Below are 18,732 nucleotides of genomic sequence, written 5' to 3' on the forward strand. Positions count from 1 at the left end.
TGACTTGAAGAATAATTCTTATGTACTGGTTAATAACTGAAGTACTCAAAAAAAATGAGACCAAAAGTTACCCTATATGGTGTTGATTTTCATGGCCAGGAAAATTTACACGTACCTAGTTATGGTGAATTTTAATATATATATGAAGTACAATTAAAAATAAATGAGACATTCAGGATGAAAAGGAAAATATGATGACTTCAGAAGAAAAAGTTAAATAAAATATGCTATGGGGAGATTTATGCATGTACAAGAATTCCATCTCAAAGTTCAAAGTTTTGCCTAACATTTCAGGAGTTCACAGATCCTTTTCCTCCCAAGCCTTTCCATGGATCACCTTGGAATAACCTCCATAATACTGAATTTCCGGCATCCAAATTCAAATAACTTTGAAAGTTATTTAATTGTAGGTGTCATACAACCTGACAAACCCTTAGTCTGATGCAATGTTACTACTAAGTACTGAGTATTATGTTGTGACCCTTGTCCTATAAAAATTGTGGGTCCCAGGGGCCGACCCAGTGGCATAGCGGTTAAGTTCTCATGTTCCATTTTGGTGGCCCAGGGTTCACAGTTTCAGATCCCAGGCACGAACCTATGCACTGCTTATCAAGCCATGCTGTGGCAGCACCCTGTATAAAGTAGAAGAAGATGGGCATGGATGTTAGCCAAGGGCTAATCTTCCTCAGCAAAAAAGAGGAGGATTGGCAACAGATGTTAGCTTAGGGCTAATCTTCCTCAAAAAAAAAAAAAAAAAAGAAAAAAAAAAAAATTGTGGGACCCAACCAGAGAAAGTAGCTGAATTAAGACCAGTTCAAATGGAAATAAATTGAGGATTACAGGCTTAAAGCAAAAACAGTGCATAATTTTAGCTTCTTCCCTTATGTACAGTTGAATGGATGATCTCAGAATACAACTAGAATCATATTATCCTAGAAAATATTGAAAAGATATATGACCAAATGACTTGAAGTAGTATCAATAAAATGTCTATTGGGTATCTAACCTTGACTAATGTAATGAACATATTTACCATCTGAGATAAGGACAGTAATGTGTGACTAGGTAAATAAAGATTCTGCTTTACAGAACTACACTCTATAAACCAGTTAAAAATTGAGACATAGGGGCCGGCCCAGTAAATATTCATTGTGCATTATAATTATTAATAAAAAATAGATATCTTCTACCCAAAATAGTGCATAAGGCAAGATGGCCACAGATGTTAGCTTAGAGCCAATCTTCCTTAGCAAAAAGAGGCAGATTGGCAACAGATGTTAGCTCAGGGCCAAACTTCCTCACAAAAAAAAGAATAATAGGGGGCCGGCCTGGTGGCACAAGCGGTTAAGTGTGCGCCCTCTGCTGCGGCAGCCTGGGGTACACCGGTTCGGATCCCGTGCACTCACTGACGCACCTCTTGGCAAGCCATGCTGTGATGGCATCCCATGTAAAGTAGAGGAAGATGGGCATGGATGTTAGCCCACGGCCAGTCTTCCTCAGCAAAAAGAGGAGGATTGGCAGATGTTAGCTCAGGGTCGATCTTCCTCACAAAAAAAAAATATTGAGACATAAAGCCATGCTAGAAAGTAGTTTGTGGTTTCTTGTAAGGTTAAAAATACATATTTGCTATAAGATCCAGCAATTGAACTCCTGGGTATTTATTCTAGAGAAATGAAAACTATGCCCGCAGAAAAACCTATACATAGAAATTTGTTCATAGAAATTCTATTTGTAATAGTCAAAAACTGGAAACACATCAAATGGCTTTCAGTAGGTGAACAGATGAACAAACAATGTACATTGACACAATGCAATAGTATTCAGTAATAAAAAGGAAAAAATTATGGTTATATATAACAACTTGGATAGATCTCAAGGGCATTATGCTGAGCTAAAAAAAGAATATAAAAAGGTTTCATATTGTATGATTCCATTTATATATATAATGTTCTTGAGGTGACAAAATTAACAGTGATGGAGAACAAATCAGGGGTTGCCAGGGGTTAAGGTTGGAGGGAGGTTGTGAGGACAGAACAGTAACATGAAGGAGTTACTTTGTGACAAAATCTGTTCCCTCATTGCCGTGATGGTTACATGAATCAATATATGTGATAAAAGTTCATGTAACTATATACCCCTCCTCCAAAAAATCAGTGCATGTAAAAACTGGTGAAATCCAAATAAGGTTTGTAGTTGAGTTAATAGCAGTGTACTGACGTAAACTTCCTGGTTTTGATAAAATACTGTGGTAATATAAGGTGACTCTAATTTTTTATCCTCTTGTGAAGATAAACTATTTCAAAATAAAAAGTGTAAACATTTAGAATATATCTACTAAAAATAACCTTATTTTAATTGGTCTGAATTCTTGTTTCTGGCTCTAATTAGATTTTAGTATCAGTTGGTTATTGATAGAATTTCTCATTTATGGCAATAAAATCAGGTCATAAGCATATGGGCATTGTGTGTTTTTGGTTTTTTTTTCTGTTTTCTGTTAAAAAGGTGGCAAAAGTAGGATGGAAGTCCCCAAATATTGCATAATGGATGATATTTAACCTCTTTAAACTCTATTTCCTCATTTTTTTCTTAAGCCTCAGGGCATGGTTGTGTATCCTAGTTGTTAATTTAATTCTTTATGTGAGCTGCTGCCACAGTATGACAACTGACAGACGGGTGATGTGGTTCCACGACCGGGAAACGAACCCAGGCCCCGGTGGTGAGAGCACCGAATCTTAACCACTAGACTACCAGGGCTGGCTCTACTTCCCCAATTTTTAACACAGGGAAAATAATGCCTATTTTATTGGTTTGTTTTGAGAATTAAATATGAGATGATATATTTAAATTGTTTTTGCTTATAGTAAATATTCATTGTGCATTATAATTATTAATAAAAAATAGATATCTTCTACCCAAAATAGTGCATAAGGCAAGTTTAATCCATGGAAATGGTTCAGCTCTTGAAAGTAACAAGTAGATTCTAGAGAAAACCATATGTTCACTAAGAGAAATCTCATTTAATTAGTTTTCTTTAAATTTGGTAGACTTCTCTTCTCACTTCACTCATTTTCTGAAAATCCTGGAAGCAGCACTCTGGCTCAATGAAACTTTAGGGAAATAAGTAGAAAAATAAAAGTAACTGCCAGCAAAAGAAAATATGTCCTGCACATGGGGAAAAAAATGACAGGAGTTGTAAGCTATGCCTTCACTCGTTCGATATATATTATTGAGCTCCTAATATTTGCTTGCACCTGATCTAAACTCGAGTTACTGCAGTAAACAATACAGGAACTGCTCCCTGCCCTCATGAGGCTTACATTCTTGTAGGGCATACAAACAAAAAACAAAATCAGTAAGTAAAATACATGATGCATTTCATAATGATAGGTGCTAAGGAGAAAAGTAACGCAGGGGAAGGGAATAGGAATGTAGTAAGGGTAGTGATTTTACTAAGTAGTCACGGAAGGCTTCATCAAGAATGTTACATTTAAGTAAAAATCTGAAAGAAATGAGGGAAAAGAGCAAGTGCAAAGCCTCAGACCCAGGGAAACTGCTTTCCAGGCTTGTGGTCCAGGAACTGCTAGGAGACCAGGATGACTAGAGCAGAGTAGAGGAAGGGAGGATGAAAAGAGATGAGAGCATAGAGCTAACAGTGGACCAGATCCTGTGGAGCCTTGTACCTGTTGGCTGAAAACAGACAGGCAATAACTACTTGGATGGATGCATAGGGAGTCCTGAAACACAGGGAATGTCACACAGACAGCTAAGTACCCTGTGTCCACGTGCCATGGTTATTTGAATGATAATAGTCACTTGAGAACAGCTGATCAATGGTCATTATTTTGCTACAGGTTATTGTTGGGGAAAGCAGGTGAGGAGCTACTGGAACATCATAATTACTCCTTGGAAATATAAGATGAAGATAAGAAGGAGTATAAACGAGGATTCCTTAGCTTTGTCTCCAAGGGCCAGGAAGTGCCTAGAGGGAAAAATAAAGTTATCAAATCTACTCGCATTTTATTTTTATAATTGTGAGTTGATATTCCATTACAGGATGACTGAAAAAAATGAGGGAGATTTTCTTTAGAGAAAGGATACAGTCTTCTCTCCCATGGGTGCTATTCTTCACGGATACAAAAATAAATAAGACAAGATTCATAGCCCAAAAGAATTTGCAATCTAATGGACTGATGTTTTTTGGCCAAACAGGCACTAAATCTGGAAGCAATTTATGGAGAATTTTAGTTGTCACAGTTTAGAAACCAGGAATATTTTCCATCTGGTCATTTAATTCATGGAGTAATTTATCTCATCTTATTATTTTATTTTTTAAAAAATGTCTTACCAAGTTAGTAACATACACAGCTAACAAGTGGCAAAGATAGGGTCTGAATTTAGTTTTACAGGACCCTCAAATCCTCATTCTTGCTCTACACCAAAATCTCTTCAGGCCACAGATGTGAAATGGATCAGGCTTTAACCATTGTGATTCCCATTAAGAACCACATTTGATTCAACTGACTGGTAGATACCCTCTTCTCCACACAAAAACGACATTTGATTCAACTGACTTACTGCATGGTAGATATCCTCCTCTCACCTAACAATTGCACAGTATTTCTACTGACATAGTAAAAAGAGGTTGATCTTTCTAGTTGGGAGTAGGAACTGCACAGTTAATGGCATCTGAGTAGCTCCAAAGGGCAGAGAAAGAGAGACACAGTAGAAAGAATGGGTGGACCATTTTCCTGACATTATCTAGGGATTCTCATCAAGCTTCTGACCCAAAACACTGGGACACATTTTAATAAATGAGTCTATTTTTAGTGCAAAAAAATGAAGATTATAAATGACAACTAGCAAAATTTATGTTGTATGGTATATATATGTGTGTGTGTATGTGTGTGTGTGTGTGTGTGTGCGCGCCATATTTTAATGTGGAAATGAACTTAAAAATCAAAAAGGTACATAGGTACATTGCGACACCTTCCAGGCTAAAAAGAGAAGAATCAAACTAATGGCTTTCCTCATTGAAGAGTCATAAGGGTAAGATAAACCATCTGCCATCTTGTAGATAAAGAGTTCAGTATATGCATAGGCAGGTCTACAAGACGAAATCATGGCAGATTTGCAGCTAGGATAATTCCAAATTTTATAAGCTAAGAATATTTTGATGCATCTTGGATTATATCTATGAACTGAACAGTGATATAATTTAACTCCAAAAGTCACCAGTACAGCAGCTTACAATTTATTTTATACACCATGTGTCATCTTCAAGACCTTTAATTCTGTTAATATGCTGGATTTTATTTTAAAATATATCTTCTTTTAACAGCTAAAATGGAATGAACATTTTTCTCCATAAATAAAATCTGTGATATCAGATTGCTCAATACCAGATTTCATCAAATCAAATTTTATCTCCTGCTGTGGATCAGAACTTCACAAATATACCGTTTCAAACATTTGTGGCTAAATGCTTAATACAGAAGTTGAAGTGTATAATAAAGTCTAATTGCTTGCCAAATTAAAAATCTTCTAATGACAGTGATTAAAAGTCCTTACAGAGTTGAAAATTAAGAGTTTAACTTTGTTTTACCTACATTTGAGAATACACTAAAAATTTACTTGTCTGTAAAATAAAAATTTAAACCACCAGTTAAAATAGTCTTAAAAGACTATACTAATTAGTTTTTGTGTAATTACTTTTATATCAGTCAGTGTCTGCTTTTAGTGTTCTTTGGTAGTATTCTAATATCCATTGTATTCCACACTCTTTCAAAAACAAATAAAACAAATTGCCTGATATTTTTCCTACAGCTTCAAGCTCATGAAGTCATATTTTTGGTCTTCAGGTAAACAAATTCATTCTTTACGTGACCCAAAGAAAAAGTAGAATGTTGTAAAATGAGTGCTTTGAAGTTATTTTCATTTTATTGAGTAAATATTTTCCATGATTTTCTTATAATAGTCACAGAAAAGTGATCCATCTCTGAACCATGCACATAAGAAAATAGCTTACTATAGTTCATATATCCTTAGATCATGCTCCAATGTTTCACATATACACAGTACACTTAGTTCCCCAATTAGATTCTAGGGTCTTAAGATATAGACCATCTTTCCTACTTCTATCGTATCTTGGTTATTCCTCAACAAAGTTGATGGATGCACTCCTGGTCCATAAGAATTATTCTGTTTTGTTTTGTTTTGTTTTTGTGAGGAAGATTCCCTCTGAGCTAACAACTGTTGCCAGTCTTCCTCTTTTTTTGCTTGAGGAAGATTAGCCCTGAGCTAACATCTGTGCCAATCTTCCTCTATTTTGCATGTGAGTCGCCACCGCAGCATGGTTGATGAGCAGAGTAGGTCCATGCACGGGATCCAAATCCGCGAACCTGGGTCACCAAAGCAGAGCATGCTGGACTTAACCACGACGCCACGGGGCCGGCCCCCATAAGAATTGTTTTTTAGATGACAGAAGCTAATACTATATCAAATACTATTTCTAGAAAATGAATATTTTCAAATTATATTTGATCATTTGGTCCCAAATGTATTGCTTTCTCTGGCTTTAGTCAGCAAAAATAACTCGAGTTATCAACTCTATGTGTATAATCCATTGTGAACAACAGCAAAAATTTCTTCTACTCTTTATAGTTTATGAAGCAATATAATTGTTACAAAATCATGTATGTACAGATGTTCTAATAATTTCCATTTTATAAAATAGGAAACAAATTCAAATAGGTTACATTAGTGTCCAAAGATCTTCCTCATCTCTAGCCATTAATACCACTACATACATGCATCCATGCTAGAAAGGCTAAAATAAAAATTATACATATGTAAGTATATGTGTGTATATAGATATATATTTTTATACACACACACAAAATCTTTATATGCACACAAACACACTGACAATATAAAGTGATGGCAAGGATATAGAGCAACTGGAATTCCAATACATTGTTGCTGGGAATACAAAATGGTACACCACTCTAGAAACTAGTTTGGCAGTTTTTAGAAAATTAAACTAACACAATATTTGCCCCAGGTATTTAATATTTAACCTAGGTATTTACCCCAGAGAAATAAAACATAATATTCACACAAATATCTGTATCCAAATGTTTACAGCATCTTTATTTATTTGGGAAATTTGGATTTTATTTATTTGGCAAATAACCCAAATGTCCTTCACTGAGTAAATAGATTTTAAAAACTGTGGTACATCACACAGTGGAATACTATTAGCAATAAAAAGGAATGAACTATTGGTACACACAACTTGGATGACTATCAAGGCATGTTGCTGAATGAAGGAAACTAGTCTCAAAGGTTTACCCACTAGATGGTTCCAGTTATGTGATATTCTCTGAGAGGCAAACTACAATGGTGGGATACAGAGCAGTGATAGTTCGGGGTTAGATGTTGGGAGAGGATATGACTATAAAGGTTTTTAAGTTTGGAGGGATGATTATAAAAGTTTTTAATTTTGGAAGGATGGAACTGTTCTGTATATTGAACTATTTTGTATATTGAGGTGATTATACAAACCTAGATGTGTGTTAAAACTAATAAACTGTACACCTAAAGAAAACCCAGTGAAAATTACTGTGATAATATAAAAAATAAAATTAAATATATATGCACATATATATATACACACGTATATACATATATACAATCGAATGAAGATTATAATACTAGTAAGCAGTGAACATAGACTAAACATTGCTTTTTGATTCTGTGTAGATCTCAAACTTCATGTAGGAAATTATCTGCAGACATGTTCTATCTGTATGTGATGTGAACTATGTATACAATAGACCTCTAAAGAGAAGAAGAATATACCAAGGGTAATGCAATATATTGGGTTCATATATAGGAACATGAAATTTGTCATTTAAGCTAGAGGGAAAAGAATACAGGAATAAGAAAAATACAGTGAAACTCTGAGACAATAAGTAAAGCATTCTATTGTTTTTCCATTAGTTTCCTTCTCCAGAGAAGCTAGACAAGATGAAGAGAATGTAGAGTATCTCAGTCACTGTCATGACAATTGTATGAATTAGAATATTCCTTTATGGGAACAAAGAACAACTCATGTAGTACAGATCAAAGAAAGGAGAATGGGTCAGAAGAACTACAGTTAAAATTAATATTTCAGTGTATGTTATAGAGATATTTTGTTATTATTTAAAAAAAATTTTCTCTTCTTCTTGCCTCCCTGAGTCTGTAAGTAACTAAACAGATCCTGAAGAACTCTCCAACCATTTCTACAATATAATTATTTCTAAAGAAACAGTCTAAAGGCTGCCAAATAATTTCCCAAGGTTCTATTATCTTGTTCACTGTTAATGTGACTTAACTGTGGCTAAAAATTTTATCTATGTGCAATATTAATAAGAAATATCTGTTTAAAAGAGTTAATTGGATAAAAATACTTGCTTAAGAAAACTGATTATTAGGCTTCCTGCAGTTAATACAGAATTACACTTGGTTGTTGGAATTGACTTAAATGTTCAGAAAAAAAAAAGTTGTTTCTGATTCTACTGACTTTTCCACTGCATTCTATCTTTATTCAAATCAACTTCTAGATTGAGGAAAAAAATGATAAAGATGTAAGCCCAGCCTTTGACTATTACTGCAGTATATGTACTATTGAATTTGCATCACAGCATTAACATCAATTACTGAGGTCACGTCAGGTGAGTGACTTAGTTTTGTAGCTGAGTTTATCCTCCGTACCAGGGGACATAGAGTGTCAATCACCGTTTCAGTGCCTCCTGTGTGCTAGCTGCCTGTTAGGCAGTTCCAGAGTTTGAAAACGTGGTAGGATATGAGCACACAAGCGACCCAATGACAGAGGCAAGGAGAGCTTGATGCAGGATTCATGGAGATTTATGCATATAATGTGCCTGCCGTTTAGTGACTCTGTCATCTTAGATAAATCACACACTCTCTCGAAATGCCATTTCTTCTCTTAACGCCATTTCTTCTCTTAACGGGGGAATAATAGTAATCCTTATCTCAAAATGTTAAGAGGATCAGAGATAATTAATGGAAAAGTATTGTCGATCATAAATAAAATGTATGTTTCATTTGTCTTTTTTTAGGTAACCACATTGTTTAAAGAGACGTGGATACTGTATACATTCAATAGGAATTCTGATTATAATATAATAATAGAGACAAAAGAACACAATAACAGAGAATAAAGAAACACTGTTTAATTATATTTCAGTGCAGGAAATCTATATTAAGCAAAGAGTTATAATTAGGCAGTGCTTTAGATGAAAATAATTAACATTACAGAGATTTCATTTGAACCTTCAGAATTTTCTAACTAATTAGCTTACCCCAAAGACAAAATGATAAAGTTAACATCCTCTTTCAAAAACTGACCCTAGTCACTGAGACAATTAAGAAAGTATTTACGAAAACTGTGATTTATCTCCCTACAGTTTATTAAATGCCAAGTAAACAAATTCAAGAGAGAAAAAACAGTTTAGAAAAAGCTAACTTGGATACACTTTTTGATATTATTTGCAAAAGCATTTAGTCTGTATTTTTTTTCTCTTAAATCCTATGTGGTAATGATTAAGATTTACTTTCTTATCTTAGCTCACTTGACAATGACTCAAATTCCCAATCAGACATACCTTTTCAATTAAAAATGTTAATCAAATTAGATACTATCTTTCATTAGAAGCAAAGTGAAATAAACTAGTACTTACTGAGCGCTCATATTTACAGTGGACTAGGTTTCCAGGGGGATTAATATAAGGAATAAATTTTAAATTCTTGTTTCAAAGGGTAATATATGAGTGTGGGCTGTAATTCGAAAATAAGCTAAGAAAGGTTTATAAAGGAAAGTTACTAAACTCACTACCTAGAGAACAGATAGGCAGAAATTATGGTGAACACTTTTTCAACTTGAATGAAGGATATAAATAGATCTCAAAGGCAGAAAAACACAGCATTTACTGAGAATGATTTAGGCTGGTTTAAGGACTTTGAGAAAGGCAGTGATAGGAGGGTTTATCACAATAGGTTGCTTGAGGCAAGACTGTTTAGACTTTGGAATGCTAGGTTTAGGTGTTTTAACTTGATGCTGTTCTCACAATGGGAAGTCATTCAAAATTTCTTCAAACGGTTGAAGTTTTATCAGAACAATAAGGAAAAAATAGAGGTAGAGATGTCAGTGAAATCGAGGGTTTTTTTTTTTTCTTTTTGTTTTTTTAATGCGACCAAGAGATACTTAATGTTGTAACTCTAGTGGTATTAGAAGAAAAAAAAAGAGAATATGCACGTGAGAAATTCTGAGGAAATAGAGTAATTAGGACTTAGGAGCCCAGGGGATAAAAGAGAAGACAGAACTAGGGATCAAGGAAGAAAGCTTTCAAGTCCAGGAAGCTTTGAGCATGGGGATATTGAGAAGATGAACTTGTCAGAGTGGGCGGCGGGGGAAGTATTTTAAAAGCCTGTCGAATCTGAAGCATTAAAACATTTGAGTGGAAATATCTGGAGAATCACTGCACGTTGGGAAATGCGGACTGAAACTGCAGAAAGAAGTCAGACGGGAAGGAATCATTTAAGGGTCCAGGGCACAGAAGTAAGAGTGGAGGCTGGGGACCTGAGTGAGATCTCTGATGGAAAGCTAACAAAGAGAATGCTCCCCAAGAGAAACTTGGGGAATCTCTATTCACTATGTATGAGAATTGAGAAAAAGCACCAGGGAGAATTACATATTATGAAATTTAGGGGGAGTAATGTGTTTAACAAGAATGAAATGACCAATTGTGTTGCCCTCTACCACGAGGTCAAGGAAGGTAACAAAGGGGAGACAACTGGATTGACAATTAGAAAGACTCTGTTAAGAGATTAAGTTCAGAGAAGCAGGGATGAAAACCAGATTAAAAGGAGTTAAGAAATTAGTATTTGATGAGCAAGTAGAGGCAGTAAATAATGTACTATGCTTTTTAGAATGTTTGCAATTCAAGCTTTTAATTAACCAGATAATATGTGAACCAGTTATACGTAGCCAGAAATTGGAATTGTCACTGAAGCCTAGATTACACACAGCCAACAATAAGGCTGCTCTGGCTGCTGGAGTAGGGATTGGGAGGGGTTATAGAGAGCGATGAGTGCCGTGGGAGCCCATGGAGAGCCCGCCTAGTCTGCGAAGGGCAGGTTAGGCCTCTCAGAGGAGGCAGCCTGGTAACGGAAATGCTGCTTCCGAAAGGATAAGTGGCATTTGCCTGGAGAAATGGAGATGGATATGGAAGAGGAGGAGCGCTTGGTGTCGGGTAGGTATCTCAGGGGAGAGAAACAGAGCGCCAAATAGTTGGGAAACTGCACACATCAGGGTAACTAGAGAGTAAAATACTATGAGGGAGTCGATGAGAAATTATGAGAGCCGTGTGAAGGGAGGCTAAAAAGGAAATCATGACCTTATAAGTATCGTTAAGAAATTATAACTGTCCTTTGAGTACAATGAACCATAGGATTCTAAGCAGGGGAGTGATATTTATCTCAGTCAATCACAAGATTAGCCTTTCTGTTTCCTTAGTTCATGAAAACAGAGACAGGCACAGAAAATGAGCACAATCCATTGTCAATCATGGGACAACAATTTATGTGTGTTTCTTCCAATTTTGAAATTTCTGAGGCCTCCAAGCATGGATATTTGAAACTCATAAACACGCTGAATTTTAGGTTTATGTTATAGCTTACCTCTAATTTAGAAAAAAAGTTTCAGTGGTCTCTGAAATTAAAATATGAACGATTTTAAAAATCCTCAGAATGACTATTCATCATATGAGGGACTTCGTTTGGATCTGAGGCCCAAACCAGTAGGACTCTGAGCAAGCCAATGGGAACAAAAAGGAAAGGTGCTTAACAGAGAGGTTAGCACCTAATGATGGCATCCAAAAGGATAGATGCTCAAGTGAGCTCTTCTTATAGCTGAAGATATCTTGTAATTTCTCCTCAGCAGTAGAAAACATTCTTATCACTGGAATATATCACAAATAAAAGTTGACTGATTATGGTGCAAAGTAACCAGTCACTTGGGAGTCACTTGCCTACACAGCTAGCTTACAAAAATGAAATAAATAAAATACAAGTTTCCACCCAATTATTTCATTTGTTCAGAGTTCTGCTTCAGAGCTCTGCAAAAGCATCTTTAAATCTTGTCTAGTACCAAGAATAAATCTATCAAGGTAGCTGTGCAATACATTTTCCTGAATCCTAGACCATCTACCAATACTCATACTTTTCAAGAATTACTGCCCGAGGGGAAAAAAAATCATCAGTTGGAAAAACAAATAAACAATTTTTAAAATTACTGAGGGCTGGTTATTAGGAACATGATTTCCTGAAATGAATTATCACATTTAAAATTCATGACCCAGAACTTTTGCTCTTCTCCGCTGTGACATGGGCATCCGCCAGCACAGTGTGTGTTGGAGGAGAGATGCTTTTTTTAAGATCTGTTAATTTAACTTATGTAAATTAATTGGCTGAAACATGAAGTAAGAGCGCAGAATTTTACCATTTGGATGGCTTTATTAACTGAAAAGTCAGGTGTTGAAATACGTTTAAAGCTCTGTTATTCTGTTCTCTGCTGGTGTGATGTGGGCAGATTCTCACTTGCTAATTATATTGTGTATAAAAAAGTAGAAAAACTAAATCGGAAAAAATAAAATATCCTATATCAGTACTTTTTTGCATGGAAGCTTATGCCTACAAAGAAATATGGCACTTGCTGTCACAAAACCAGCTCTGTCCTAATCACAATCCCACAGCCACAAATTATTATGACAGAATTATTTCCTTTTTCAAGATACTGCTTTCTACTGCAAATAAAATTGCTTATTACTCTACTGTCAGCATTTACCGTTATGCAATAACTACTTAAAGATACCTAGCCAGAAACTCTCTAGAAAATCATAACAAACCTCAACTCTTGTCATTCCAGAGAGCAACTTTCCAAAATAAAGTAATGACACAACTTGATGAGTAATGCAGAATTGCCACTTTTTCAGATTATATGTGGTCACTAATTCTGGTGTTAGAACTCTTCCCTCCTCCTCTCTTTAATCCCGCTGCTAGAAAGTTAAATTAAAAGACTGGATTTCAATTCACAAGTTATTCCTAAAATTTATAATGATGTTTACTTGTGAGAAACTGTGGTATCACAACTAATGTTTCACTGACCTGATTTCTCATATTACACATAGAGCAGTTTGCACCCCTTTTCAATACGTTATGAACCTACATCTTTGGTATGGATTTTAAACACCAGAAGGTAATTCTAAAATTCCTGTTCTGCTTTAAATTTTGCAAACTAAATGTTTAATGAATATATGTAATATATATAAAATAGTTATTAAACTAGATATATCTTTTTATACCTCTTTATTTCCAGATTCTAATGTTCTTGAAACTCCTTTGCACATATGTAAAAACGGATGTAAAGTTCGCTTGGAAATTTAGTTAATGACATGCAACTGAAAAATATGAGATGATGTTTATGAAGTAAATAATTATGATTCAGTGTTTTAATAAAAAATATGAATGAGGATGAGAAAACACAGCATTCCTATAAGGTAGAGAACATATTCTGATTTAAATTGATGTGAAACCTCTTCAGGACATATTTAAGAATTTCAAGAAAGAAATTCAAAGAAATTCAATACAAATATAAGAACTAGCCTGTTAGGAATTAAGTGAGGGAGGAACAGCGGGGGAGCAAAAACTTCGAGCAGTTTATAGCTGAGCTATGGCTGCCGAGCATTAGTGACTCAAGTCTCAGGCATCAACAAGGCAGGCTATTCGGTGCATGCCTGAAATACAGGCCCGGTAGAATCAAGACAAACATGACATCCATCATGCTCTCAACACCCAGAGACTCTGTGCTGTAAGTTACCTCTGCCTCAAACTGCAATGATAAAAGGCTTAACCACCTTAGGAGAAAATATTGCCACATGAGGAAATGGTTCAAGAAAAAGTGTTCACTTGCTAGAGACATTGGAAAAATGCTTGCAACTCACGCAGATGAGGAATGGGGAAAAGAGAGAGGAGTCTTAAAAATGGAAACTGTAGAAAAGAATTCAGGATAAAGTGTTAGAAAATAAAGAGGGGTTCTCTTTTGATTAAAAGTATGAACTCTGCACACAAAAGGAGGCTTGTGGGACCTTATGAATGAGCCCAGGGACCCCTGGCCTGGCAACCCTGACTTGCTAACGATATCTGTCCATGAAACCCAGCTTTACGAGTAAGTGCATTAGTTAGTAGCCAATGAAGTAAAACATGAGTGATTCCCCTGAGATTTCTTTTATACACCATGTTAACATATCAGAAATCTCCACAGATGGTGGTAGCATTGTAAGTTAAGGATTATTAGCTGAGTTGTAACTTACATTTGTTTTTTCCTTATAAAAGATATCTTCACATCCCAAGGTTATTTAATTCTTATCTCTCAAGACCTATTTTAGAGATCAAGAAATTTTGTACAAAGGTTGTTTGTTTTTTTAAACAAATAGTGATTTCTGTGTCAGACACTGTACAAGAACCTGGACAAAAACTGAGTCAAAGAAACGTGGGGCCTATTTTGTTGAAGGTAATGAGCATGACAGATATTTACTGTCAGTGTTAAATATTCATTACAACAAATACAGAATAAGCAATTAGAAATTTCAATTTCTTTGAAGCAACGGAGGGAGCTACAAGGGCTAAAGCAAAGGGATCTGATGGAATCTCAGGGCATATGGCATTTAAGAGGAGAAATGATATGTGTGTAGGAGTGAAATTGGTAAAGGGATGGAGTGGGGTGAAATTCTAGGCAGAGGGATGAGCAGGCCAAATACACTGAGACTGGAGGAAACATGCTGAGTGGTATCTAGCGCAGGTAGTACAGGTAGTAAGGGGAAGAATATTTGCAGGTGAGACTGGGACATCCCACAGTGGCTTGTAGGTCAAAAGGGCTAAAATCTTTGAGCTTTAGCCTAATTACTGACAAATGGTTTTAAATGGGAATGCCACTTGACTAACTATAGCTGTCTTTATAAAGATCATTCTGACTGCAGGAATAAATGAATTGGATAAGTTGGGTGGGGTGGTGAAGGGGGCAGTAATAATATTGTCAGTAAGAGTGCTTAGGAGGTTGTTAGAGTGACAATCATGGCTGTTGGCACCCTTCCATTCTCTAAGCTCTAAACATGGAATGACCTCAGTGGCCTCTTCTCTTCTTTATGTATACTTATTATCTAGGTGGACTCCTCTGAAGTCTCATGGTTTAAAAATCATCTAGATCCTGATTTCTCCCAAATTCCTATCTCCCTCTTAGACCCAACACTTGAACTCCAGAAACTTATTTCCACTTTAATTTCTGGTAAACATTTCAAATTAAACACGTCCAATTGAACTCTTGATTTGAAACCCTTAAAATTTGCTCTTCCTAGAGTTTACCCAACCTCAGTAATTGACAACTTTATTCCCCAAGTTGTTCAGCCAAATTTGTTGATAAAATGCTTGACTACCAGCTTCTTCTTACAACCTGCATCTAACCCACCAGCAAATCTTATTCCCAATAAATCCACAATCCAACCTTTTCTGCCATCTCCACTCCTAACACCCTGGTCCAAGCCACTAATTTATCTCGCTTAGATCATTTTGATAGCTTCTTCATCAATCTCAATTTTTCTACCTTGTACTACTAAAGTTTATCTCAATAAAAATAAAACTAAATCATTCAATATCTTTTCTCTTCTCAAAACCCTCTAGTACCTTTGAAATATATTCCAAATAAAATCCGTTATGGTGACAGACTCTATTTTCCAAATGTGGCTGCCACATCTACCAATCCACACGCTCTTCAGCAATGTGATCTTGCTACATCCCCACTAAGAGGTTGAGTGCATCTCTTCATCCCCTTGACCCTGGATGGCTTGGTGACTGTTTTGACCAACAGAATATGACAGAAATGATGCTGTGCCAGTTCTAGAAACAGCCCTTACCTAACTTGGCAGCTTCCTCTTCCTGCTTCTTGGAATGCTCGATTTAGAAACTCTTGTTCTTGGAACGCTCCCTCTTAAAACCCAGGCCTTATCCTAGAACAAACTCAAAACACATAGATAAGTCACAGAGGCTCTCTGTTTGACAGTCCTGGGTAAGCATACAACCAACAGCCAACACCAGCCCAGCCAAGTCACATCTACATACAGCCCAGTTGAACCTTCAAATGACTGCAGGCCCACCTGACATCTGAGTATACCCACATAACAAACTGCAGACAAGAATCTCATCCCCCAAAAATGGTGACATAGGAGAACCCAGTTTCCCCATCCGTGACAGAGATCAATGATTGGACAGCTATCCATGAACAAAAACAGCTCCAGGCAACCACTAAAGTTCACTTAGGATGTTTTAGCAACACTGTGGAGCAACAAAAAAACTGAGAATAATCGCACAAGAAGAGAAGAAAGACAACTTCATTTTGCCTGCATCATTCCAACCCCCAAGCCAGCACTATTCAGCATCAAGAAGAACTTCCCAGCTAGAAGGAGTTCCTCTCACCAGAAAAGGAAGAGTGAGGTGAGTGATCAGCTCCTCCAGCCTTGCAGGGCATTGTACAAAGGTCTCGCTTTGGTTTCACTTCTCCCAGACTGGCAGAGCTGAGACCTATTGAGCGAGCTAGGAACAAGGAAGAAAAGCAGAGGCTATTACTGGTAGACACGCAGTGGGAACTATCACGGGTCACAGAGACCTTTTCTGCAGACAAACTTAGCAGATTGTGTCACTAATGAAGCCAATGGCCAACATAGCCTCCACAGACCTGATGCAGATCTGATCACCTTTTGCCCCACAGGTATCTGCATTTGCTGACACCTGCCACCTGAGTCCCTCCACCTTCCCTCCCCCCACCACCCCTGGCATAGCCCAGGACCCACAACAGCAGTCATCTAGGTTTTCTGCGGCTGCGCAAGTATAAGACACCGGCCACCTGACTCCTTCCACCCTGGTGCTGGGGAGCCACTTTTGTAGCCAGTTCTAGTTTCTACAGCTGTGTGAGTGCAAGATACCAGCCTAGGGCCCCCCAGCAGACCCCACCACTATGCCTGTGCTTGGGGCTAGCCCTTCTAGCTGTGCACCTGCATGCCACCAGCCAGACACTCGTCTTTGGACTCTACTGCAGGGGCAGAGTGTGCAGCTACCGAAGAGTACCCTGACAGCCAGCACCCCCACAGCTGCTTGTGAGCCCATATCAGGCACTGCCTTCTGTCGCTGGCTGGCACCACTGCACCCACCTATACCTAGCCCTTCCAGCTGTGATCCTGCATGCCCCCATCCTGATCCCCATCAGTGGCCTCTACTGCAGTGTGCATGGCCCGGGGAAGAGTACAGCCATAGGAGAGTACAGTGACATCCAAGGCTCCTGCAGATACTTGCAGGTCTTGATCAGACCCTGCCTACTATCACCAGCTGACACCACTGTGCCCACCTGAAGCTAATCCCACCAGCTGTGCACATTCACACTCAAACCTTAACCCCCATCAGCAGTCTCCACTGCAGTGTATATGCCTGGGGAGAGAGAGAGTGTACAGCCACAGAAGAGTACACTGGCAGCCCCAAGGTCCCTGCAGCTGCCAGTGAGTCCATAATTGACCCTAGCCCTTACTACCTGCCCTAGCCCCCACCACTATGAATGTGTCTAAAACTAGCCCTTGCCACTGTATAGGCAACTGCAGCTGGCCCCCACAGGTAAGTGTATGCACACCATCAGCTCCAGCTATCACCACTGCCTGCCCTGGTCCCTTGTTACCAGACCTGGAGGTGCCACTTAGGATCCCACCAGCCCTTACAGCCACTGTGTACCCCCCACAGTACTGGCCAAAGATCACACAGTTGTTGATGCTATGGACCACAGTGGCCTGAGTTAAAGAGACATCATGCCCCCTTGAAATCAATGCTGCCACACACCCCTGTACATCACACCTTGTAGCACTAGACCCAGGGTCATAGCATGATCCAGCATGCCCACAGGTGAAAGGCTTCCCTTACTAAAATCAGTCCATAAAGTTGGGAAGAGAAGACTCTTTCTTCAAATTCCCCGACACCTATGCAAGTCTATAGGGATCAGAAAGAATTAGGGAAACATGTCTCCACCAAAGGAATACAGTAAGCCTCCAAGAACTGGCCCCGAAGAAATGGACATCCAGGAATTGCCTGACAAAGAATTCAAAATAATTGTTCTACAGATGCTCGTAGAGCTATGAGAGAACACAGAAAAACAATTTAACAATATCAGTAAAAAAAATGCAAGAACAAATTGAGAAGTTCAACAAAGAGACAGAAAATACAAAAAAGAATCAAACAGAAATTTTGGAGCTGAAGAATACAATGACTGAACTGAAGAATTCAACAGAGAGATTCAACAGTAAATTTGAACAAGCAGAAGAGAGAATCAGTGAGCTTGAAGACAGATCAATTGAAATTATCCACTCAGAGATGCAAAAGAAAAAATAATGAAAAAAAATGAAGAAAGCCTACCTATTTATGTGATATCATCAAAAGAAATAATGTATGCATCATTAGAGTCCCAGAAGGAGAAGAGAAGAGAAGGGGTAGAAAGCCTATTTAAAGAAATAATGGCTGAGAACTTTCTAAACCTGGGGAGAGATTTGGACATCCAAGTGCATGATGCTAATAGGTGACCTC

General features: G+C 37.6%; 1 protein-coding gene across 1 annotated transcript in view; it reads left to right on the forward strand.

Moving 5' to 3' along the window:
* The window catches only part of LOC147914398 (uncharacterized), a 918,190-nt gene that overhangs the window by 289,567 nt on the left and 609,891 nt on the right, over positions 1 to 18,732 (forward strand). The window lies entirely within an intron of this gene.

The sequence above is a fragment of the Ceratotherium simum genome, chromosome 20 (assembly GCF_057802395.1).
Source record: "Ceratotherium simum simum isolate JZ-2026a chromosome 20, ASM5780239v1, whole genome shotgun sequence".
Classification (NCBI taxonomy): Eukaryota; Metazoa; Chordata; class Mammalia; order Perissodactyla; family Rhinocerotidae; genus Ceratotherium; species Ceratotherium simum.